General features: G+C 37.3%; 1 protein-coding gene and 1 long non-coding RNA gene across 3 annotated transcripts in view; one reads left to right on the forward strand and one right to left on the reverse strand.

Annotated features, from left to right (window-relative positions):
- The window catches only part of LOC134228165 (uncharacterized), a 172054-nt gene that overhangs the window by 24307 nt on the left and 122147 nt on the right, over positions 1-25600 (reverse strand). The window lies entirely within an intron of this gene.
- LOC134221231 (uncharacterized) lies at positions 11526-13202 on the forward strand. Its single transcript, XR_009982274.1, has 2 exons — positions 11526-12204; positions 12283-13202. It is a non-coding gene; the product is annotated as an uncharacterized LOC134221231 (long non-coding RNA).

Consider the following 25600-nt stretch of genomic DNA (forward strand, 5'->3'; position numbering starts at 1 on the left):
AATGACTGCAAAGTCAGACAATTGTAATAATACTAGGTACAAAATAGGTATCTAAAACGAGTCTTAAACACGGCTCAGTAGAATTTCGCAGTCTATTTGGTATTGAATAAGAAGGCGACTTTCCGTCGAACACAAGCAGAAGTTGATAAATGCCAGGGCACTGCTGTGGAAGATTTTTACACGGCAAGTTTCTGCAACCAAATTCTTCAACTGTTACATTCCTTACAACCTAAAGATTCTATTCCAGACAAAATCGAAGTGGGATATAAAATGCATTATATCCCAAAAACAAAAGCATTTTTAAAAATGGTTTCTTCATAAGGATAAGAGTGGCTAAGAATGCTGATTTCTTGAATTTTGCTAAGATACCATTATCTTGTCAGACTCATATAGAAAGTTAGCCGAAGCGCCGTCCTAGCGGCAAAGTTCCGAACTAATTCTTTATCACCGTATGATGGCCTACTTGTTATAAAAGAACTTTGTGGAAAACACCATACTTCTATGCAGTACGCCACTGGGTGCCACGGGGGTAGTTTTGGATATAAAACCCCTCCCCAGAGACAACATTTTCAGAAGAAATTTTTTTTTTCGAAAAAAAAATGTTCGGAGAACAAACCCCCCCCCCACCCCCCGACCAATTTTCTGGCTACGCCACTGCTTCTATGAGGTAACCCAAAGGAGCTATCATTTAATGCCATGATTTCATGATATCCGACCACAGTGGTGCGGGGCTCTTAGCTATATGATCTAGTATGACTTGTGAGGGGTATCAGAATTTGGAAAATAAGATTAATGTTCTCTGACTTGGATTCAGTGTTGAATCATATAGGGGAAATGTTCCGATCTCCATCTCACTGTACATATATCCATCTCATCGCTAAACAAAGAAATACGGCACCAAATTCGTCGCTTCTTTTTGTCAACATGCGTGCTCACTGCTGAAAAAAATCACAAAAATAATAAACAAACCAAATTCCTTCCCATTGCTTTGTTTTTGATGGGATGGAAATAGGAGCTATGAGATTAAGTGGCGAACCGTTCCCCTATGTCAAAGAAGACAATTAGCAAATTTTCAGATTTTTCCATGGAGGGGAAGTGTGGTAAAATATTGCGGATCCTTTTAAATTTTAGTTCAAAAATTGAACCGTAAAAAGGAAAGTTTTCTCTGGAATAGCAATATATGTCAAAAAATCACCAAAATAAAATAAAATGCAGTAGCTTTGGCGGTGATTGATCAATTTTGTTCAAATTTTGAATGTTTTTTCTGCTTAATTCCTTAAGAAGAAATGGGGTAAAATAGCCTTCAAAACATCTTCCATTTTTATAAGATGTTTAGCAGAAAATACACAATTATAAAAACACAGTTTTTTCTTCCTTTTAATACATCTACTTTTCTCGTCTCGACAGATACGTATTTCCTTTCCTACTTGCAAACTTATTCAGTATGATTAATGAGATGAGTGTATTACTTCTGCGTGAAGTTAAACACTTTTTACAATTATATGGAAATGCTAATATCTTCTTCTAAACTTAGACGTACTCGAACATGCTCATGATAGAATTAGAGGCGAAAGTATGGATTTGATAGTTCCGTTAGAATACGGCAGGCATGAAGAATATTTTTATAGAAGTGGATTTGAAATCGAGCGGAGGGCAATATTCAGAGGCGCGGCCATGTTCCAAGACGTGTGTAGGACAAAACTGGAATATCAAATCTATAGAATAATTTCATAGAATTTCAGCGACTTTTCGCAGGTCCTCTCGAATTAAAAAAAAAATGTTTGGGCATCCTCAGATCCGTTATAATAGTCCCTATGACTATTAAGACAATTATTGGATGGTTTCAAGCAATTGTCACTAACTTCTAGGAATTCGAACCTTTAGAAATATTCATAAACATCGCTTCGACCTACCAGTAAGGCTTATGATCGCCCAAGAATCTTTAAAGGTGTTCAGTACTATTTACGGGATTTCAGAAATCTCAAGAGTAATGTTACTTCTTTCCATGGGCTTGCTACCAGACATCCGGATGAGCTACAATCATCATAAACTGCTTCACATTTGCATTTCTTCATTTCTCCCATATTCTTGTGTAGTCTCTCAACTTTTGAAGACGAGTTCGGCAGTCTAGTGACTACCGCTTCTGCCTTATAGACAGGAGGTCTGGCAAAGACTACAACATATAATGACTACATAGACTACATCACTTTTCTAAGTGAATCCTCGATCTATGCTTCTGTTCACCTACCTTACCGAGTTAACGAAATTTCCTTTCTGTGGTATGGTATTGTGAGGATGTAGGAGTTTTTCTGGTATCTAGTAGCAACAATAACTGCACACAAACATTCATTTTCTTTCTTAACTGACTGGAGCCGTACTGCCGCTAACCGCAAGTCGAGCACATCTGTATATGGACGCCATAGCCAGATGTGCTCGACTTGCGGTTAGCGGCAGCGTTTATTTATTTATTCACTTAGATCGTACCGCAATTTACACCAGTTCTGATCAGTCACGTTGAAGCAATCATTGAGATGTACACCTAGTCTTAGCTAAGTTAAGCTAAGCTACATCCTTGTTTAGATATTCAAGTTTCGATTAATTCACCCGTCAGTCTGTCAATTCTTATAAAATTTCAGAAATTCTTTGAGCCTCCCTGGACTAGCAGCAATAATTACGTACTTCCAGAATTTTTTTAACAATTTTATTGAAGAACAGAAACTATTAGAAGTCTCATGACTTCTTGGAAAATCCCAATACATCATTGAGCACTTTTTGGAATGAAAAGAATTCCTCATAGACTCTGAGAAGCCTTTCGGAATAGATTTCTAATTAGTAATCCCGGAAACCTCCACGATTGTCAGTTTAACCTCTGATAAGCTTTCAAACCTCTGACTAGCTTCGGAACGTTTTAATGATATTTTTTTAGATCTAGAAATTGGAATAGTATTGAAAGTATTTGATCTTTTATTTATTTATTTATCTTTTAGTTATCCATAGGGTATGTTCTTACCATAACCATGGGTGGGACAATGCTTCGACTGTCCTACCCAGGTATTTTCATGCGTATGAGATGTCCTACTTGTCCCACCCACTCCCGGCGCCACTGGCAATATTTGTGATGAATATAAATCTCACGACCTTCCTTCTGCCATACACCCGTATGAAGGCTATAGAATAACTATAGACCGTTCTGATAATTTTTAAATACACTTGTTTATCTTGTTACGTTCAAAGAAATGCTCGTTTTTCCTATTACTTCCCTTCCATAACCTTTCGAGCTATAAAGCAATTCATTTGCTTTTAACGTAATAATAGGGGAGAGTGTTCCCAAACCGACTGTCTGTCCCAAACCGACCCCCCCCCCGGTCTTTCTCATAGATGGCGTTTTCGGTGAATATGCCTGTATTGTCAGTAGAACACTGCCGCAGCACTACTAATTTGGACGTAGGCAGCCATCTTCCAATATTTCGTTTTACGGAGTTTTCGAGCCATATTGTGTTTGAATTGATTTTTTTGCTGTAGGAGATATCAGGTCAAATTATTTTAGCGTGTATTGAGAAATTGAACGATAAGTTATCCTTATTACTTATGGTCTTAAGCTCTCAGTACACTGTTTGTCATGATGACAAATATTTGTCAAGTTTATCCGGATATCTATCAGACTGACCAGAAATCGACATGGATATCAGGCTGACTTGTCAAATATTTGTCATTATGACAAACAGTGTACTGATAGCTTTAGCTATGTTGCACGTACTTAGATTAGGTCGTATGAGCTGATATTGTTGAACGGCAGGTCATTTTGAGAAAAAAGTCGGGGTGGTCCGAAACCGACCGGCAAGCAGTGGTCCGAAACCGACCCCCCATTTTATTGCACTCTACTTTTTATTGCATGATTGGAAAGGGAGAAAGAGAGTGGACGAAATTCTAACTGATTTCGTAATATATATTGAAACACGCACAAATTACGTAACGTTTAGAGGGGGGAAGGGGTTGCTTTGATGCCCAACTGAGTGCTGCAGTGCAAGTTTTGCAGACAGTATACAAGCGTCGCTTCATAATATTGAGCAAACAAACATTGAAAGTTACATCAAATCTGTAACTTTTTGAAATTTGCAATTATTTTCATTATGTAACACAAAAATACTTCCACATTCACGTAGTATGATGGTCCTACAAATATTTAAAGGCACCAAAAAGTGTGAGGGTGGGTTGAAAATTGCCAAATTTTACTTGACGTACTTTATGGACCTTCCTTTAGTTAGTTCTAGTTTCCTAGAAATCTCACAGGGTCGTCTTGGCCAGGGAGCATCGTCAATTATATCATCCGTCATACAAGCAATTCACTCGTGAGTAGGGGATAATGTTGGTCCCATACACTACCCCCACAGTTATGGAATGCTTAACGACTTTTTTAACATTCAATTACTTCTAACACACCACAAAACCAACCAGTTGTAGATATTAATAGGGGACCGGGGGCATTATGAACACCCGGGGCAGATTGGACACCCCCAATATTCTTGTTAATTCAATCATTTTTCTATTTTCAATGCAGCGAACTCTATAATCCTTTCACAAACAACTAATATATAGCGTAGAAGTCATTAATTTATCTTCTTAGCGCATAAATTTGACAAAAAAGATAGAATGTCTTCCAAATGATTAAAAATTATAAGTTTCACCTCCCATAAAATAAGCTTTACTTTACCATAGAAGATGATTTCTCAATCATTAGTCATCCCATAGCAAAATTCTGTTATTTACAGTGCTCTGGCATGTATTTGTGACAAGTTTTCTTGATTTTTATAAAATTTCCAAAAGTTTTATAATATGTTCAGCTGTTGGGGCAAACTGAACACTCTATATGGGGGTAGAATTGACACCCTAAAAATTAAAAACATAACCACAAACTCATCGAACTGGGCTTTCATATCGTTTTTTTTCGTGTTATCATGGTGCGGAAATATAAATCGCTTTAAAAGTACCAGTACATGACATAGGGGAAATGTTCCGATCTCCATCTCACTGTACATATATCCATCTCATCGCTAAACAAAGAAATACGGCACCAAATTCGTCGCTTCTTTTTGTCAACATGCGTGCTCACTGCTGAAAAAAATCACAAAAATAATAAACAAACCAAATTCCTTTTCATTGCTTTGTTTTTGATGCGATTGAAATAGGAGCTATGAGATGAAGTGGCGAACCGTTCCCCTATATACCATAGAAGTCGCTGAAAGTGCAACAAAAAAAGGAAGTGTTTTGTATAGATTTGGCAATCTCGTTGGCAAGTTGATCGGTACAACCCATTGGAAGGATTGGCTATGCCAGTAGGGTGGTTAAGAGCATGTATAGATTATGCAATGCTTACGGGAGAGACGATTGGGAAGAGGTCTTCCCGAGTGGACGAAAATAGCTCATTAATATCAAATGTTGATAAGATAGCAAAATGAGATATGGACATGATTGATATAAGAGATAAAAGATCAGACGATAATATCAAAATTTTGCACTAAAATATCATTGGAAGATCAAGTTATGCTATTTGTAATAAGTGATCAATATCATGTGCCATTAGTTTGTTCTTATCCATAGCATATATTGATATTTAGATGATATTTCGGTGCAAATTTTTGATATTGTTGCCTGTTCTTTTATCTCTTATATCAATCAAGTCCATATCATGTTTTGTTATTCTGTTCATGGCTTCTGCCCGGGTTGCAATAAGTGTGAGGATTCATATAAAAAAAATCATATGCTTCATACAAAAAGTTCGACATACATGTATGAAACCGGCTGAAAGTGGCAAATTTGTGCGTTACGTAACCAATCATCTTCTATTCACCATGGAATTAAAATAGAAAACGACCATATATGACCTCGCATAAGACGAAGGAAATAGATTTTCGGATGTTGATGATCCCAACACAATTTTAGGTGTCTCATACAAAAACATGACAGGAAGGTGAACAATTGGGTAATATTTTGGTTGGATGATGAATAAAATAGATTACGATGGCATATAATCACGAGTAAGATAATTTTCTTCATATTTTTTAAGGGTGTCCATACTGCCCCATGGGGTGTCCAATCTGCCCCGCTACCTTCCCTAGAGAGAGAAAAAATAACTATTACAAAATCGTCCTATTTGATTGATATTGCCGTATTTCCAGTACGATTCCAAACTGAACTGGTAGTTAACGAGTAATAGTATCATGTAATTGCTAAATATCGGAATTATATTCAATTTAAATCACTTAATGTTGAATAAAACCTTAGGGTGTCCATATTGCCCCTTGTTCCCCTACATGAAAACTAACGTTATTCTTTCGGTCCGCTATGTGATATCCAATCTAAAATAGGGTTGATTAGAAAAAAATTACTGAACTTCCAATCGACTGCAAATAACCTTTTTATGTAACACTTCGTGTCCAAGATGGCGGCGAATGTCATTCCGTGCCGATAGTTTGAACGAGCCAGGCGTGTGTGCTGTGTCTCATCGCGGATCGTGTTCGGTAGTGTGGGATCCATTGTTTTATTGTGTGGTGCTGTTCCAACTTACGGATCCAAGGCGATCGCTGTCGGCGAGGGAAGTAGCTGCTTCTGACGACGCTACACGCAAAAAAAATGTTGCAGTTGAAACTACCATTCCAAGAGTTATTTTAAGAATATGCACCGACGACAACTGTGGCCCATGCGGAATGTTGTCACATGAACTGAAACAGTGGTTAATTTCTCTGAAACCATGGTAAAATTTACTGAAATTTCATGGTGGTTTTAAAAACAGAGCGTAGTCTACAAAATAGCAGTTTTCACCACGGATTTTTTTCTGTGTAGTAAAGCAAGCTATTGTAAGCAGGCATCTTCGCCTGGTCCTTGGGTTGTTTACTTTCGGCAGAAAGTGAAAAGCCTAGACTTTCTCGACATTAAACGAGATTTGACGCGTCGTTTTCCGAAGCTTGATTTTAACCAGATCAATAGGAACAAACTACACATCATCACACCTACATACCAGGTGGCGAATGAAATTGCTGGCGACATGACGTACAATATTGAATATTTAGTTTATGTCTCCTCGCGGGTGGTCGAGATAGAAGGTGTAATCAACGCAGCGAGCCTGACTTGCAAGCAAGGATGTTAACGATCATTCAGTAATTTGCGTTCGATCATTTAGTAGTTTGACAATAATACATTTCAGAAGCTGAATTTCAAAATATGTTGTATGATGTACTTCTAGTGCGAAGGTTTTTCTACAACTTTGCCTAATGGTTCGTTATTAGAATTCAACTAATAAAGGAGTTAGAGCGCTAGTTGCAGTAACTTAAACTAAATGATTGGAATTTTGTTATCATTTAGTCTAAGTTACTGAAACTATAGCTATAACTCCGTTACTAGTGGAATTCAAACAACGATCTATTAGGCAGATTTGTATAAAAACTTTCGCACTAGAAGTCCACCATACAACATATTTTGAAGTTCAGCTTCTGGAATGTGTTATTGACAAACTACTAAATGATCGAACGCAAATTACTGAATGATCGTTAACATCCTTGCTTGCAAGGATGTGCTTGCAGGTAAGGGCAGTGTTGGTAAAAACTCAAAATCTCAAAACTCATAGATGATTCAAATCAAGCGTGAGTTGAAACGCATCCAACTCAGCTCCTAAAAACTCATGGATGAGTTGAATCATCCTAGGGTTTCTTTTGCTCTCCTTCGTTAAAAACAGTGAATTTACGTTCGTCGCTTATAATATTTAGATAATTTTCCATGTATAAGCAATAAATTGCCCCCTAACGCGTTTTTGAACCGAAATGATTTTTTGGCTAGTGAGTGAAATTATGCGTTTTAGCATGAGTCATAATGGTCAACAAAGCCGTATTGATCTGTCTTTATGCTCAAATTCACTATCATTAGATTGTACGTGGAAGGTAATCCAAGATCCCCATGGTAGTGACCATATGCCGATAGTCACTTCAATCAAAAGTGGCTATCAACAATCTGAGCCAGTTGAGGTTCCTTTCGACCTCACGAAGATCATTGACTGGCAAAAATTAGCATCGGCCGTAAATATTGGTATTAGATCAACTGATATTCTTCTTTCGCTGGATAAGTATCGATTCCTTACCGAATTGATTCATAAAAGCGCACTAGAAGCTCAGAAACGACGCGTTCCAAGTACATCTGTCATGAGAAGACCAGCCATTCCTGGATGGGATGATGAATGAACTAAGTTGTATTCTGAGAAATCTGACGCCTTCGAGGCATTTCGTAAACACGGAAGGTCTGAGTTTTTCGAAGAGTATTTGAGACTTGAAAGAAAGCTCACAAATCTTCTAAAGGCTAAAAAACGTAGCTACTGGCAACGTTTTGTCGAGGGACTATCACGAGAAACCTCAATGACAACACTTTGAAAAATGGCCCGCATCATGCGGAATCGCATCTCCACCAACGAGAGTGAAGAACACTTCAATCGATGGATATTCAATTTCGCAAAAAAGATCTGTCCCGATTCCGTGCCAGCAGAATCTCTATTTCAAGAATCAATCACTGATCCCGATTCTTTGCGTATATCATTCTCAATGCTGGAATTATCTATGTCTCTTCTTTCATCGAATAACTCTAATAATAACATCAAATTCAATCTTCTTAAAAATCTCCCAGATATCGCTAAAAGACGATTACTTGACCTGTACAACTGTTCCTTTCCTTTTAAGAATCCACCATTGGGTTGAACAAAATGCATTACTCTCAAATACTCAGTTTGGCTTTCGTAAAGGAAAAGGAACAAACGATTGTCTAGCGTTGCTCTCTTCAGATATACAGCTGACCTTTGCGCACAAGGAGCAATTGGCTTCAGTATTCTTGGGTATTAAAGCTATGTCAATTTAGAATCCGGAATAATAAAATCATCTGTATCTTGGTAACGGATTGAGGTACAAATAAGCTTAATACATCAATACAAAGGTAATTTACTGTACTTTAAGGAAAAAAAAATGATACAAATCATTTCTTTTTGTTTCTAGTAAAAATTTTCACCTTCTTCTTTATTTCTCTCATCAAAAGTTGCACACCTCCGAAGTTAACTTCCTTGGCACATTTGTTCCACATTTTGGTCATCTGAGTCGCGTCCCGAGCTGTTTTTTAAGCTTCTTAAGCTTTTCTTAAGCTTCCGCTTCATTACTACCCAAAATGTCTCGATGGGCCGAGCTGTGGGCAGTTGCGTGGATATATTTTATCGATGAAATCTTCGTTATTATCGCGGTGCCACTGGATGACTTCCCGGCTGTAGTGGCAACTCGCCAAATCTGGCCAAAACTTCACGGGACCTTTATGGGCTTTTTGGAAGGTAGACCGCGGTTTTTGAGACATTCCTCCTTGTACAATTTCGAGTCCATCGTCTTATTCGTCACAAACATTTAGGTATTTGCTCCACAGCTGCATATCCCTTGCCAAAACCAACTGTGTTTTTTTGCAAGTTTGTCCAAAAAGCAAATTTAAACTTCGCAGGAACTACTCCTCGTGCCGTCGCCACGTAGAATTTTTGGCTAGGAAGCTGTCTGAAATCCATTTTTGATCTGGAATAATTTTTGACTCGCTACACGAAACATCGTGAAATTTATACCACAGCAAGTGGGCGCCTAGGTAGACAAACCGCTGTAAAAGAATTCTTGCAGCGGTCACTTTCCGTGCCGCTGCAATACAATAAATCATTCCGGATTCTAAATGGACATGGCTTTAAGGGCGCTTTTGATTCAGTTTCCATAGAAGTACTGTCAGACAATCTGCACCGTAGTGGATTACCCGTTATTTTGAATAATTTCTTGTACAATTTGTTGTCAGAAAAACAAATGAACTTCACACTCGGCACTCTGCCAACTTCCAGAAATAGCTACATGACCCCAAGGCTCATGTTTAAGTCCCTTGCTTTATAATTTCTATGTGAAAGATATTGATAATTGTTAGGAAGGACAATGCACGCTCAGACAACTTGCCATGATGCCATGGTCTCTCTAAGAGGTCCATGTGCAGATGTCTTGCAATAACCATTGCAAAGTACCCTAAACAATCTGACTGTTTGGGCCAGATATTTAGGGATCGAGTTTTCACCGCAAAAAAACTCAGTTGGTTGTGTTTACTAAGAAGCGGTACCCTGCTCAACTGAAACTCAAGCTGTTGAATGATGACATCAACCAAACTTTATCTTCTAAATACCTTGGGGTCGTGTTTGATTCTAAATGTACCTGGAAACTTCACATTGAGTATTTGATAGAGAAATGCCGGAAAATGATTAATTTTCTACGTTTTATTTCTGGAACATGGTGGGGTGCTCTGCTCCCCCGGAAGACCTCATCAAACTCTATAAAACGACTTTTCTCTCTGTTTTAGAGTATGGCTCTTTCTGCTTCCTCTCAGCAGCTGATTGCCATCTAATCAAATTGGAACGAATTCAGTATCGTTGTTTGCGTATTGCCCTTGGCTGTATGCATTCAATGCATAACATGAGCCTGGATGTGCTTGCTGGAGTCACTCCTTAAAAGCACCGTTACTAGGAGCTCTCATTAAGAATACTAATTAGATGTGGAACAAGTAACACACTTGTCTTAGAAAACTTCGATAATATGCTTGATCTTGTTCGTCGGTCAAGATTCCTAAGAGTTTATCTCAACTACATATCGTCAGATCTTTGTCTTCCTTGTTAAACTCCCACTCGAGTTCACTTCACCAACGACAGATCCTCCATTGAATACAATCTATCCTTGAAACATGCAATTCAATAAATACCAGATCATCTTCGACAAATATCTATTCCCTCCATTTTTCCGAAAAATATGAACATGTCAATTTCAACAACAGATATTTCACTGATGGTTCCCGCATTTACTGGCTTTGGTATTTTCAATGTACACTACCCAAAATCCACACATTTTTATTGGCGAAAATCCATAGATTTAAGTTACACTACTAAAAATCCACACATATTTATTGGCAAAAATCCATAGATTTAACTTATGATGTATATGCTCGCACACATAACCATTCTCCATACGAGCTACTAATAAAATATATATCCAAATAAACTTTATGTGTGGTCTCGAGTTAGCAATTATTTAATTTATGTGTGGTTCTATATCGAATATATTAGGGTGAAGCTATTGCAAAAATTTATAACGGCGACACATATATCTTATATAAATTTTTTTGGCAGTGTATATATATAAGCGCACATATAACCGTTCTTCACGCAAACCACTAATAAAATATATGTACAAATAAACTTTATGTGTGGTCACGAATAAGCAATAATTTGTATGTATAGATAATGTGTAGATAATGTGTAGATCCATATCGATTATATTAGGGTGGTGCTATTGCAAAATTTTATAATCGCGACACATATACTTTAAATAGTTATTTTTAGCAGTGTAAATTCAACCACCTTCCGAAAACTTCAGGAACCTTGTTCAGTTTATGTTGCTGAGCTAGCAGCAATTAACTTCGCTTTGGGGATAATTTCCGATCAAAGTACCACGCGTCGGCGAATCAGCATTCTGGTATGGATAGTCCGTGGAGACGCAACTACTTTGCAGGTTAGTGCCACTAGGGCATTTTGCCTCGCTATTTTGAAACTTTTTTCGCCTAACCTACATAATTTTAGATCTAGTTTTGTTACGGACATATAAATGACGGTAAATATGAGGGAAACCACAAAAGGCGTTTTGCCTCGGGGGGCGTTTTGGGGCCTCTTCCCCTACCTTTGTATGGGTCCCATCCCATTGCCTAATCTATGGCAATGAGAAGGCGGACTCGCTAGCAAAGGTGGGTGCACAGGAAGGTGAAGTTTATGATAGACAAATCTCGAACAACGAGTTTTTCCCATTAGTCCGTCAGAGTACTCTTCAAAATTGACAAATGAATTGGTCACACAATAAATTTGGACGGTGGCTATTTTCCATAGTTCCTAAAATTTCTGCGCGAGCGTGGTTCAGAGATGAGGACTTGAGCCAAGGCTTAATTCGCACGATGTCGAGGCTTATGTGAAATCACTATTCACTAAACGCACATCTCTATAGAATAAACCTAGTCGATAGCAATCTATGTAGGTTTGGAGCTGGTTACGATGACATCGATCACGTAGTTTGGTGTTGCTCGGAAAACGACGCGTTCAGAGAGCAACTATTTGGATACCCTTGTGACAACGAGGTATATATGCAGACTATCTATGCATTTCTTTGCTCGTCTGACATCAATGTCTAATATTTCTTTTTTTCTCTTTCCAAGTTTTTTGTTCTGTTTTGTTTCTTTGTCTTATTGTTCCGTGTACCATGAAGCTCTGGCCATCCGGAAGATGCTACCTGACGAACCACAACTCGAGCATGACGATACGCTACAACGTTTTTGACGTCAAATACCCGGATGAGCAGCTGAAGTACCTCAAACCAAAATTCCAACCCTGTCCATCCTGATCCTGATCCATCCGGATCTCCGGGAAATGCAGGAGGAGATTGGCCGGCTGAAGAACAACAAAGCCCCTGGGGTTGACCAACTTCCAGGAGAGCTATTTAAACACGACTAGAGCGCTGGACTGGTATCCCATCTACAAAAAGGGCGATAAGCTGGATTGTAGCAACTACCGCACAATCACATTGCTGAACGCCGCCTACAAGGTACTCTCCCAAATTTTATACCGTCGACTAGCATCAATTGCAAGGGAGTTCGTGGTGCAGTACCAGGCGGGGGCAAACGCTCCACCACGGACCAGGTGTTCGCCATTCGCCAAGTACTGCAGAAATGCCGCGAATACAACGTGCCCACACATCATCTATTTATCGACTTCAAAGCCGCATATGATATAATCGATCGGGACCAGCTATGGCAACTAATGGACGAACATGGATTTCCGGATAAACTGAAACGGTTGATTAAAGCGACGATGGATCGGGTGATGTGCGTAGTTCGAGTTTCAGGGGCATCCTCGAGTCCTTTCGAAACCCACAGAGGGTTACGGCAAGGTGATGGTCTTTAGTGTCTGCTATTCAACATCGCTTTGGAAGGGGTAATACGAAGAGCAGGGATTAACACGAGTGGTACAATTTTCAATAAGTCCGTCCAGCTATTTGGCTTCGTCGACGACATACAGACTTTTGGCCGATGCATACTATGCAGTTGAATAAACATTTCGATTTTCAAAAATAAAACAAGATTTTTTCGTTCCGTTCCACTTTTTATTTCGACATTTCGTGGGCTCAATTTTGAGAAAAACCAACATAATTTCACCACATAAATTTAAGAAAAATGTGACAATCTACAAACTGACAATCTACAAAACGCTCATTAGACCGGTAGTCCTCTACGGACACGAGACCTGGACGATGCTCGTGGAGGACCAACGCGCACTTGGAGTTTTCGAAAGGATCTATGGTGGGGTGCAGATGGCGGACGGAACGTGGAGTAGGCGAATGAACCACGAGTTGCATGAGCTGCTGGGAGAATCATCCACCGTTCACACCGTGAAAATCGGACGACTGCGGTGGGCATGTAGCCAGAATGTCGGACAGTAACCCGGTGAAAATGGTTCTCGACAACGATCCGACGGGCACAAGAAGGCAAGGTGCGCAGCGGGCAAGATGGACCTATCAGGTGGAAGATGACTTGCGGACCCTCCGTAGACTGCGTGGTTGGCGACGTGTAGCCATGGACCGAGCCGAATGGAGAAGACTCTTATATACCGCACAGGCCACTTCCCCAATATCCTTATTTCGGGAAGATATATTTTATTTAATAAGAATAACATCCACTGTTTCATTATTCTAAAAAACAACCCACTTTAAAAGAAGGGACACATTTATTATTGCATTATTCCGAACTACCCTCACCCTCGTCCCAATGAGCTCAATGGAACTGCTAAACCAAAGATATTTGGAAATTAATGTTTTGCCATAAAATTCGTTTTGATTGTACCGCAATATTTCTCTACCCTCAGAATCAATATGGTCAGTACCTTTTATGTTATATCTGAGTTCTGGTCAAATTTTCAGCAAAATTTATTCACGGACAACCGACATCTAGAGATCAAAAGTTGACCATTTTGTATGAGGAACTACAAGTGGGCACTTGATTATGTCGGGTAGTGTATTAACTGTTGAGTTTTTAAGCCATTTTTGCAATACTTTGTCCTAAGACTTCCTTGATGATGCTCAGATGCATTAGGAAATCAAACAAATGATTATTACCGTACTTAGAATCAAAGCCAGTAGCCTTTTGCATGATCTTGATTTATAGACACACATCTTATTGCTAAGTGTTACCACTAGAAATTAGAACAGGAATTCCTCCAGGATGAATTATTGAATAAATTTATGGAGATACTCCAAGAAGAATTCCTGCAGAAATTTCTTGAGGAATCGTTAAGAAATTCTTGAAGAAATTTCTGGAAGAACCTTATGAAATTTCTCATGGTGTTCTTGAAGAAATTGCTGGAGAGAAAATCTTGAAAAAGTTTCTGGAGAAATTTTTCAGAATTCCTGAAGAAGTTCCCCAAGATTTAGAAAAAATGGGTCAGTGCCATCGAATATTATAAAGCCTGTCCACGTTAAATTTCGGACACTGAGACAATGTCCAATTGATTTGTAGCCATTTCATCACTTTGACAAGAATGAAAATATGCTCAAAGAATCACATAAAGTGGAGAGATTCAGCTGTCATGTAAATTAATCTTCTCAGTGGTTTGTGAAAATTTTAAAAAATAGCATTGGATGATGGGTGTCCGAAATTTAACGTGGACAGGCTTTATAATACTCATTTATACCTAATGTGAAAAACGTTGGGGGTGGAGCCTTTGTAAACATCGAGTGGTTACACTAAAATTGCAATAATGTTCCAAATACTAAGCGGAATAAAAATAATACAAAAAATAACCCGGATCCGATTTATTGATCTTGCGGTTGATAGTCCTTTTCTCTACTATTGTAACGTTCGACACTTCGGAAATGCTGTCTTTAGTTCACCAAAAAACACAAATTTCTAATGTTTCGCACATTTTTTTTTGATTGCCCATCATTAGAATTGATTGCAATATTTCGTTATCAATACATGAAGTATTTTGGAATATGAATGCATTGCATACCCTATTGTACTATTTACTTATCTTAAAACATCTCGTTGTTCCCAGAACTATAATGTTCCAATGATGAGTTACCTGGAAATAAAGGAAAATAGAACGGTAAGATTTTTTTACGGGATATTTTTTGAATTTTTTTTACGGGATTTTATTTTAGTTATTTTACACGGGATTTACATAATATTCTTCTAAATTTTTAAGTGGTTTTTCATGTTCTTTCATCTTGCCAAAGGTAATTGTTCTGAATTTATTAAACTTGTGGAGACGATTTCATAATCAGCAGTAAGTCAAATTGTTCGGGGCTGCCATTTTGAATATGAATTTTAAACTTTCATTTCCCAACAGCTGTTAAAAACTTAAACCTAGAATCATGAGATTTAATTTTTTTTTTCAATTGTTTTGATGTATGAATGCATCATTTTATCTACGTAACAAACCACTTTGTAATAACGGGGCTTTCCTTGGCAGCAACATAATTATTTAATTTATTTGAAAATTTTAAAACATAAATGAAACACTGCTGGGGAAACCAGCGAGTTTGTTCTATTTTGCTCCAGATTCAAACTAGAATAGTGGTCGAAAATTTGGAATGAAACTGAATCACTACTGATTTCACTCTTACCGAATATGAGATCATGGGCAGTTCCGTCCCCTGGAATTCCCTTAGATAATTTGATATTTTTTCTCTGAATTCTTACAAGCTTCTTCCAAATTTAATGTAATGCATCCAAACTAACGCAATTAGAAATGAATTGATGAAAATAATGGAATCTATCCTCCTAAAATGCTTTTTTGTTCTCTACACCCAATCAGCGGATGGCAGATTTTAATACAGTTCTGCATAAGAATCTCACAGAAACTGTATAAAATATTGGCATATATAATTTCGATTTTTTTTTAATAAACTCATTGTGTAGAAATCTTAACATTTAGTATTATTTTTATGCAGTATCTATATAAAAAGCATTTAGTTTTTTTGTATTAAAACCTCATAGAATTGTATATATCAAGGTTTTATACAGTAATTGTAAGATTTGTTTTTTGGGTGTATCCCCGATGCATAACAAAATTATAACAAGGGGAGTTATTTATTCCAGAAAAATATTGTTACAAAGTGTGTTATAAATTTGGATGGTTAATTGTTAAAATAACAATATTATATCAAAAATCCCTCTAGCCATAACACAATCAAATCAGAGGTTAATACCTTCATATCCACTATATAACATACGTTGATTTTATTTTTCTGTACAATTTTTTTTCTTATATCTACAAAGAAATGTAGGCAATTATTTTGTGAAAATATACATAACTAATGTTGTTATATTTTTGATATGAAATAAAACTGGTCGAAGACACATTTTTATCGAATTATCTAATTATAACACACGTTGTTTTAAATAACAACAATTGATAGAATTGAGTTATAATTTTGTTATGCATTCCTGATCGAGTCCTGTGTTTTTTACATTACCGTCGTCGGGGGTGACAATAATGGGTCAAATGGGGGTGAGAATGGGTCACTGTTCCATTTACTTAGAATGCTTGTAGAATGGATTGAATGTATCTGAGAGCAAGAAGTACATATTGCTTAGGGGTTGGGAGTAAGTGTTACTTTAAATCGATCTTTATATGTTTGTATTGGATTTACACATTCTCTATGAAAAAGATTAAAATATCAAGTGAAATTTTGTCAAAAGATTCCAACTTTGGGTGTGTTATTGGTGATTATTGGGTGGATATTGAAAATAAATCATTAGGGAAGATCCATTAATTACGTAATGCAAAAATTGGGCATTTTCAACTCCCCATCCCCCTATGTCACACTTTTTGTATGAAACATCTGATTTTTTTGCAAGAATTGTCACACTTCGACCAATCCACCTCCCCCATCTAAGCGTTACGTAATTTGTGGACGCTCCCTTATAGCGACCAGAATAACTAAAAAAATCTGATTTTGAGTAGCTGCACTGAATTGAATTCACTGGAAATGAATTCAGAATACCAGAAATTTTAAAATTATTCGTTCCTTGCTAATGAAAATTTTACTTTCGCACCTTTCCCGAATTTGTCGTGACGATCCTAATAAACTAGCTCATATTTATTTTTTATGATGTGCCACTCCAAACATTCATCACAACCAAATGACTAAAAAACCTGACGGCCATCACCGCTACCTACGCTATCATAGTTATTGAATTTTCTGTCGATTTAAAGAAAATTAATCTTGAATCAACTCTCTTCTGTTAAATATGGTGGTCCTGACAAAAAACGATTAACGCTTTTTGTTGGTTGGGAAAAACTAAAAATACGCCATTGGGAAAATGCGTCATTTTGTTGGTTTGGTAATTTTTCTACTTTGTATCTTTCTCTATATTTCTCATGTTGTAGCAATCGCTAGAACTGAAAATGGACTTCCATACCGTTTCCATTACTGTTCATATACCTTCAACTTGAGTACTCTGACAGTAATCTGCTAGAATTGGAAATGAACTATAGATCTCGTTTCCTACATCCAATTAGAAATTCCATCAGTTGCATTCTCCTATCTATCACATTGGCATCTCGTTAACCAAGACGGACCTCTGCCTCTCGAACCTAACCCAAAAATTCCAACAAATTCCGCATGATCTCATGGCAAGTGCAGAGGTATATTCGGCTTGCAGTGGGCGAGTGATTGCATCATCATTTCCTCTCCCTTCCTTACATTGACTTGCATTCTGACGTGGCAGGCGCCAGTATGACCTAACAAATGAGATCACCAGGGCCGTCCACAAACCACGTGGTTATATAGGGGGAGGAGGAGTTTGGAATATAACTACGATAAGCCACCTGGGGGGAGGGGGTGTTGCTCTCGAACCACGTGGTTTTTTTAACACGAAAATTTTTGGTAAATAACAATAGCGGTGTAAAAAATACAAATCATCAAAATTTAATGATTTAATCATTAAACGCAAAGCGCATCTTAGGGCCGATGCCCACGTAGCGTCTTTTCAACTCAGTGTTAAAATGAATTTAGCATTAAGCATCGAGAAAACCCGGTAACGCAGCGTCGGTCGCAACGCCGATGCATAGTTATTTGGCCAACTTAGCTTTAGATCCTATTTCCATAAAAAAAAAATAAACGAAAAAGCAGGTTGCGTTTCAGTCTCAATTTTCACCAAAAAAAAATTGGGAAAGAAAAATGAAAAAATATTTTCTGAAAATTCCGCCGCAGATGGTTTTTGGCATCACGCCGCCGACACTTTTGCATCAGCGGACTACAGCTACAATTTTGAAAACTGTTCATGTTTTTACAATAATTCAAGAAAAATCTTCAAAAGAATGTCTTGTGGATATTCAGGAAAAATCCAGTAAAAAATTCCTGTAAAAACTTTGACCTTACTTCATACAATCCTGATAAAGTGCTAGCATTCAGAATGTTTTTTGAACAATTCTCTCTGGAAAATTTTGCTACAAATTGGTCATGAAAAAAAAAACAAAATATCGCCAGTGTAAAATCTGAAAATTCAAAACAGTCTCGTGGGAAATACATATAATTTTTGGTGGAAAAAAATGTTCATATTTTCATATTTTTTTTACATTCTAATGAATTTCTTCGACAAGTTCTTCCGAATCTTCACCAGAAATTCTATTTCATTTCCAAAATAAGTTTTTCGAGCATTTTATGGAGTGCATTTCAAAATGTTTAGTCTCCAGTTAGCCTTACGAGCAAAGGCATAGGATTGCCAATCCGGAGATGACGAGTTCGATTCTCGTTCCTGTCTAGGATGTTTTCGGGTGTCAAACATTGTCGACACCCTAGGTATAATGTATCCTTCGTACTTGCTACACAAGATATATAATCGTACAATTGCTGGCATTTAAAACTTTCAATTTATAACTGAGGAAATGCTAATAGAATAAACTAAGTTGAAAAGCAGACCAACTTCCAGTTGGAATATGGAGCCATAGAAGAAGAAGAAGACTTCTAAATTTTTCAAGAAAAAATCTTCTGAATTTTCATGAGAAATTAAATAGCCAATGCCACATGAAACACTTTGATATTACCGTTGATTTTTGTTTTTGGATTTTGTTTTCAAATTTGGAATTTTGAAATGAAATTTTTACGCTCTTTGTGAGTTCTATCACATTTTTAAATTTTCCAAATATTTTTTATTCGAGGCATTATTTAGAATTTCCACGGAAGAGTCTATGGATTATCTTCAAAAAATACTTTGGATTTTCAAAGAATAAATCTTTAGAATTCTCAAGGTTCGTGTTTTTTTAATTTGCACCATAAATTCTTCCAAAATTTCATGGGAAATTCATTCTTCTTCGGAAAGTCATTTTGATTTCTTTGTAGGTTCAGCTAAACATTGCTTTAAATCTTTACCATGCAATGAAGCACAAGAAATGATTTAAAAATTTTAAGGAATTTTCACATCAGAAAATCTTTCAAATTTTGATTTAATTTTCTAAGGAATTCCTATTGAATTGCTTCTAAAGTACAACCTTCACAAGTACTACAAAAGTGCAATTTTTTCGTTATTTCCTCTTGTAAAAACATCGAAATATCCTCGGGAAATTCATTATTGGTGTTTTAGATGAACTTTTTTCGATTTTCTACTGGAAAATCTTAGGAATTTCCATCGGAAATATTTTGGTATACTCCAAATAATTTCTTTTGGAAATTAAAAAACTGCTGAAAATTTCTAAGATTTTTTGAAAACGAAAAATTTCCATTGGAAATTTAGAAGAATTTCCTTTGAAGATTAATTGAAGTTCCCCTAATATTTAGAAAAAAATCTTTAGAGATTCTGTAAAAAAAGTAAGCTGGATTTTTTTTTCTAATTTATGCCGGAAGTTCTTCGGAATTTGATGTTTATTGGAATTTTCATGCATTTAGGATCCTTCTACGGATTCTTCTAGTTCTTCAAAATTTCTACAAAACCTTTTTTGGGAACTTTTCCACAGAATTTCGAAAAAAAAATCGTTGAAATACTGAAGATTTTTCCGTGGAGACTCCGAAGAATTTCTTCTAACTATTCTGAAGGGTTTCCCTTGCAACTCCAGAATAATTATTCTTGAAAATTAGGAAGATCTTGGAATTTAAAATTCATCCAAGCAATACATGTAGGCAATTATTTAGGATTAAGAAGCCTAGTTCTTATGATATTGAATAATTAGGCTAATTGATCGAAAAATTTAATAATGCACCTAATTAGAACATTTAGGTGCATTTTTAAATTTTTCGATCTATTGATCAAAATTCTAGTAGTGCGTATGAAAAAGGTTATGACATAGAGAAGTTTGCATTTAAAAAATCAACATGAAATTCTAAATAAAATGCTTTTTAAATTCATAAAAGGGTCTTAGAACTAAGAAGAGTACGACGATATGAAAAAGGCAGTGTTCCAGAAAAAAACACTCCTATTCCTAAAACAATCTAGGGTAATAAATAGTGTTATAATAACGATTGAAATTGAATTCCAAAACAAATCTTAACCCTTTCAGGACGGATGGGTCATATATGCCCAGCGTTTTAGATTGGCTATTAAATCACAAAAGAGAGCTAGGCCACCATTCTCTTCAGTAAAATTGTTCATCTATATATTGGTTTTACAGAAAAAAATATGGGAGCTCAAATTTGACTGACCCTGAAAACTCAGTTATCCGAAACTTTGGGAAGATTTCGATTCTAAGAGCATGCAAATGAAGTTGAAATGTTTGAATCATTCTGAACACTCAGATAAGATGGGTCATCCTTAACGTTAAGCCAGTGATTGCTCTCAAGTTCAGCCCACGACTTCTCGGGTGATCAATCATGACATTTGTAATGTCCTCATCATCGGTATGTACCCAATCCGATGAAATAAGCATATGATCCTAATTTCCATTAACATGAGATCTAAGAGACAAGGTACCCAAAATTATCTTGAGTCAACATCAAGCTGCACAATGACTATGCCTTTTTTGTAGGGCCTTAGAAGCACTGGGTTCACGGACTTGAATGATTAAGTAGTTCAAACATTACGACTTCCAGGACGTTTTTTAAAACCTATAAGTTTTGTATAACCTAAGTCGAGTCAAGTACGAAACACTGAAGACGACCTTACTGTTGAGGTCGAAATACGTATCTGTCAAGGTACAATCAAGTGGTGGAATTAAATGGGAAGGTACAAACTCGTCTTATGACAAGTAAAGACATTCCATTAAAAAGCTCAACATAATTTTTTTAACTAAAAAGTCTGTAGTAGCTTGTACAAATAACAATTGCCATATCAACCCAATGGACCTAATGGGATATTATATCATACATCATTCATAATTTGGTTAATTGAATAAATCGAATGATCCGAATTCCAAAATGATAATTGATCTATAATACATTCATTCTTCTATGAGTCCACCATTGACTGAAGCATATTCGAGATATGGAATAGAAGTTCCTTGGGAAATTATTCGAAAGACATCAGAGTGAACGAGAAAATATGTTTAGTATGGCATCATTGGATTCCACGAGTCAATATCAAAATAAAATTTCAATGAAGAATTAGAAATTTTGAGAGATGAGCCAGCTCTATATTATTTATTAGAGAAAAAATAGAATCTTCGAAATAATGAAAATTTATAATTTCCATGCTGGGTTTTAGTTTGATTTTGAATCAGTTGAAATTGTCCATCTTCAAAATTGATCGGATTAACCATATGTTTTAGTTACTAAGGTTTTTTAAATTTTTGTGCTTGAAAAAACCACGTGGTCAAAGGGAGGGGGTCTGCCAAATGACCACGATAGACCACATGGGGGGAGGGGGGGGGTTGAAAATCTTCAAAAATATGACCACGTGGTTTCTGGATGGCCCCTATTTGTACATTGAAAATGTGTGCTAGTCCCAAGCAAAACATCTGTTGGTTCCTTGTGCAAGAACAGCACAATCAAGCTCAAGCTCAAGTATTTGATACAGAGCATGTAGTTCGGATCTTGAACTACCAACTCAGTAGTACACATTCTTGAAAATATTTCTGGAACACCGCTAAAAAGCCAAAAGGTCGTTTTGCAGGTCGTTTTAAGCCCTCCTTAGCCATGCGGTAAGACGCGCGTGTTGCTCTACAAAGCAAGACCATGCTGAGGGTGGCTGGGTTCGATTCCCGGTGCCGGTCTAGGCAATTTTCGGATTGGAAATTGTCTCGACTTCTCTGGGCATAAAGTATCATCGTGTTAGCCTCATGATATACGAATGCAAAAATGGTAACCTGGCTTAGAAACCTCGCAGTTAATAACTGTGGAAGTGCTTAATGAACACTAAGCTGCGAGGCAGCTCTGTCCCAGTGTGGGAATGTAATGCCAATAAAAAGAAGAAGAAGAAGTCGTTTTGCATATTACCCCAGTTTACCCTATTAGTCATTTTAAATGGAATCGATTCTTTCCGGTTCACCATTTTATACAAAAAAAAACCGATCCGAGATGATTTATCTTCAAAGTGCAAAACTTAATCATTAGGCGACGACTTACCTTCGGTAACACAATCGCAAGCGTGCGTTGGTGGGAGATGATGCAATAAGTTTGTTTGAATGGATGGCATTACAATAAAATAAAATTTCGTCACAAGATTCAAATTTTGTTTTGTTGATGTTAGAAATTGAAAAGTCATATATCGATTCGTTGCTGGACCATTATTTTACACAAGAGATACGAGGTAGATACGAGCATTTTCATCAAAGTGCTAAATAAATAATTTGACAAAGACAGAAAGTTTCCGTTCGGTAGCAGCATCACGTACGTCGGTCGGTGATGATGCAATAAATGTATAATGAATGGAATCACTAACAGCAACCAAGCTACCACGTCAAACGCAGATGCCTCCGAAACATTCCATTTTTGCAATCAACCCTTTCTTTTCAGAAAATGCTGGTCCTACACTGAGAAGAACCAATTTTCTTTCCTCAATGCGCCTTTCCAATGACTAACTGCACCCAAAAGCTTTTCGAAATCTTTGCGTTGAAATTTCATTTCCTGATGTTACTGACCGACGGCTACTCGATGACTTTTCGCGAAGACACCACAATTAGGAATAAATTTCCCGCATTCCCACTGGTGTCACATTAAATGCTGGTTCGTTGATCTTGAATGATCCAGCAACACGCCGACCACCCCACACCGGTTTTCCGTTGAGAATTTTACCAGCGTCTTCTTGCTGCTATCTCCACTTCGCTGCTTTCGTTCAGCCGCGCCCGCTCTGGGTGAAATCTTGTTCGAACTAAAGCTAGATCCAATCCCGAAAGTTGCTTGACTTTGATGTCTGTACTTGCGATGCATATACGTGATTGGTTGGTTATTTCTAAACTTTTTATCAATTATCGATAATAAATAGTTAAAAATCAATATTTTCAGATAAATACAAAGAAGCGTTGACTCATCTTTGATCGAATGGTAAAAAAAATGGAAATCCGTCGAGAAACGGCTGAGATATTAAAGTTCAAAGTCTATCATATTTTTGTGACGGTCTCCGATTGTCGGAATCGCAAAGTGTACCTATAGAAAAGACAGACGTAGTCCTACGTCAAAAAGTGGCGACCCGGACCCAACGGATCAGGGCAACAAGATAGAAGTGACCGATCCCAGGAGGACAAACATCATGCCGCCACTAAGGGTTTTCTGGAAATCCGGAAGAACGCTTCTACCAGAACCCTGTCGATGAAGAACCGTGTTCCTGCGCTCAACGATACGTCCGAACGGCAACCCAGGCTTGACCCTCGACAGCATGGTAAAAGGTTGATGAAACAGTGACAAAGTGTAACGTTTTGTTGGAACTACTGTAACCTTTGATCAATCGACGGTCGTCATTGTCCCTGAAAATCTGCTTGTTGTCTACAAGCAAATCATCCTCCCCGTGATCCAATACGGCATGCCAGTCTGGGAGAGCTGCGCAAAAACTCATCTTCTGAAACTCCAAAAAGGTCCTGAGGATGATCCTCAACTCTCCTCTCAGGACACGGACATCTGTGGTCCATCGAACATTTGAGGTCCAAAGAGCGTGGGCTGGATAAAAAAACAACGAGAGTGATTTGGTGAGTGCAAAGAGAGGTTCAGGGTTAATTGCCCCTTTTTGGACAAGATTCAATTAGGGCGCTTGTTCTAAATTTGGTAATCATATAATTATTGTGCATATGAAAATGAATTAAAAAAAACATAATAATCCACCTAGCGGTGATGGTGCCTTTCTCGTGTATTGTAAAATGTAACAAGAAAAGCACATAAGAGAGGCCAAAATTGCACTTCAGCAAGATAGATTTAGTTATTTCCATCAATTCACATTTATTTGTGTTCATTTGAATGCATTGCAGCAGTTTTTGAAAAAAAAAATGTTTTTGATTTTTTTCAACCGTCTAAGACGAATTAAGTACTCTCCATTTAATTCCACCAATTATTTTCGATATCTTTGCAGATACGTATTTCGACCACAACTGTGTGGTCGTCTTCAGTGTCTCGTACTTGACTCGACTCGACACTAAAAGAGCCTAATATATTTTTCTTTTTGATTTTTTTTCCAACGGGAGGGCCCTTGGGAAAAAATGAAGAAAAAAACAATGTTTTTCCAATAACTCTGGAACGCAATTTCCGATCGGTCTAATTTACAATAGGGTCTAACTAGGCCACAATCTGCGTCGAATGCAACTTGTTGCGAGAAAATCGGATAATGCGAAGTACAAGAAAGTTTGCCATTTTTTGTACACATACACACATACAGACATCACATCAATTCGTCGAGCTGAGTCGATTTGTATATAACACTATGGGTCTCCGAGCCTTCTATCAGAAGTTCGATTTTGGAGTGATCCTATAGCCTCTATGTATACTTAGTATACGCGGAAGGCAAACCCGTTTTTAACAAAAGAGAGTAAAAGAAAACCTACGATGATTCGAAAGGATGATTCAACTCAGCCATGAGTTCTTAGGTGCAGATTCGGGTGCGTTGCAACTCACGATTTATTTTAATTGTTTATGAGTTTTGAGATTTTGAGCCGCTGCCAGAGAAAAACTGGAGAAGCGACCTGAAAGAAGATAAAGGAAGGAAGAGAAGCCAAATTCGCGATAGAGCTAGTCTAGTCTAGTCGATACCTACACAGTCACTTCATGGAAGAATCCTGGAAAGTGATAGATTCAACTTTGACTCTCTCTTTTCTTGCCATTATTTAAGTTTGAAGCATGAGTTCCTCGCACTCTGTAGAAAGCACTCAACATAGTTTTCACTTGAGAGTTGTGGTAGATATTGCTAACAATATGGAACCACATGGAAAGATATGTAGATATATCCCATATAGTTTTGTCTGTAGAAGTTGGAAGATTCGTTGGTGATGGTACTCACCGCTCTCAATTCACTAAAAATTATAACCAAATTCAAGTGAATTATAGTATTTATACATTGACGAGCTCGGTGGTCTAGTTGCTACCGCTTCTGTCTACTGTTGTTTTCAGATGACATTTTAACAATCGAA

Source organism: Armigeres subalbatus, chromosome 3 (genome assembly GCF_024139115.2).
Source record: "Armigeres subalbatus isolate Guangzhou_Male chromosome 3, GZ_Asu_2, whole genome shotgun sequence".
NCBI lineage: Eukaryota > Metazoa > Arthropoda > Insecta > Diptera > Culicidae > Armigeres > Armigeres subalbatus.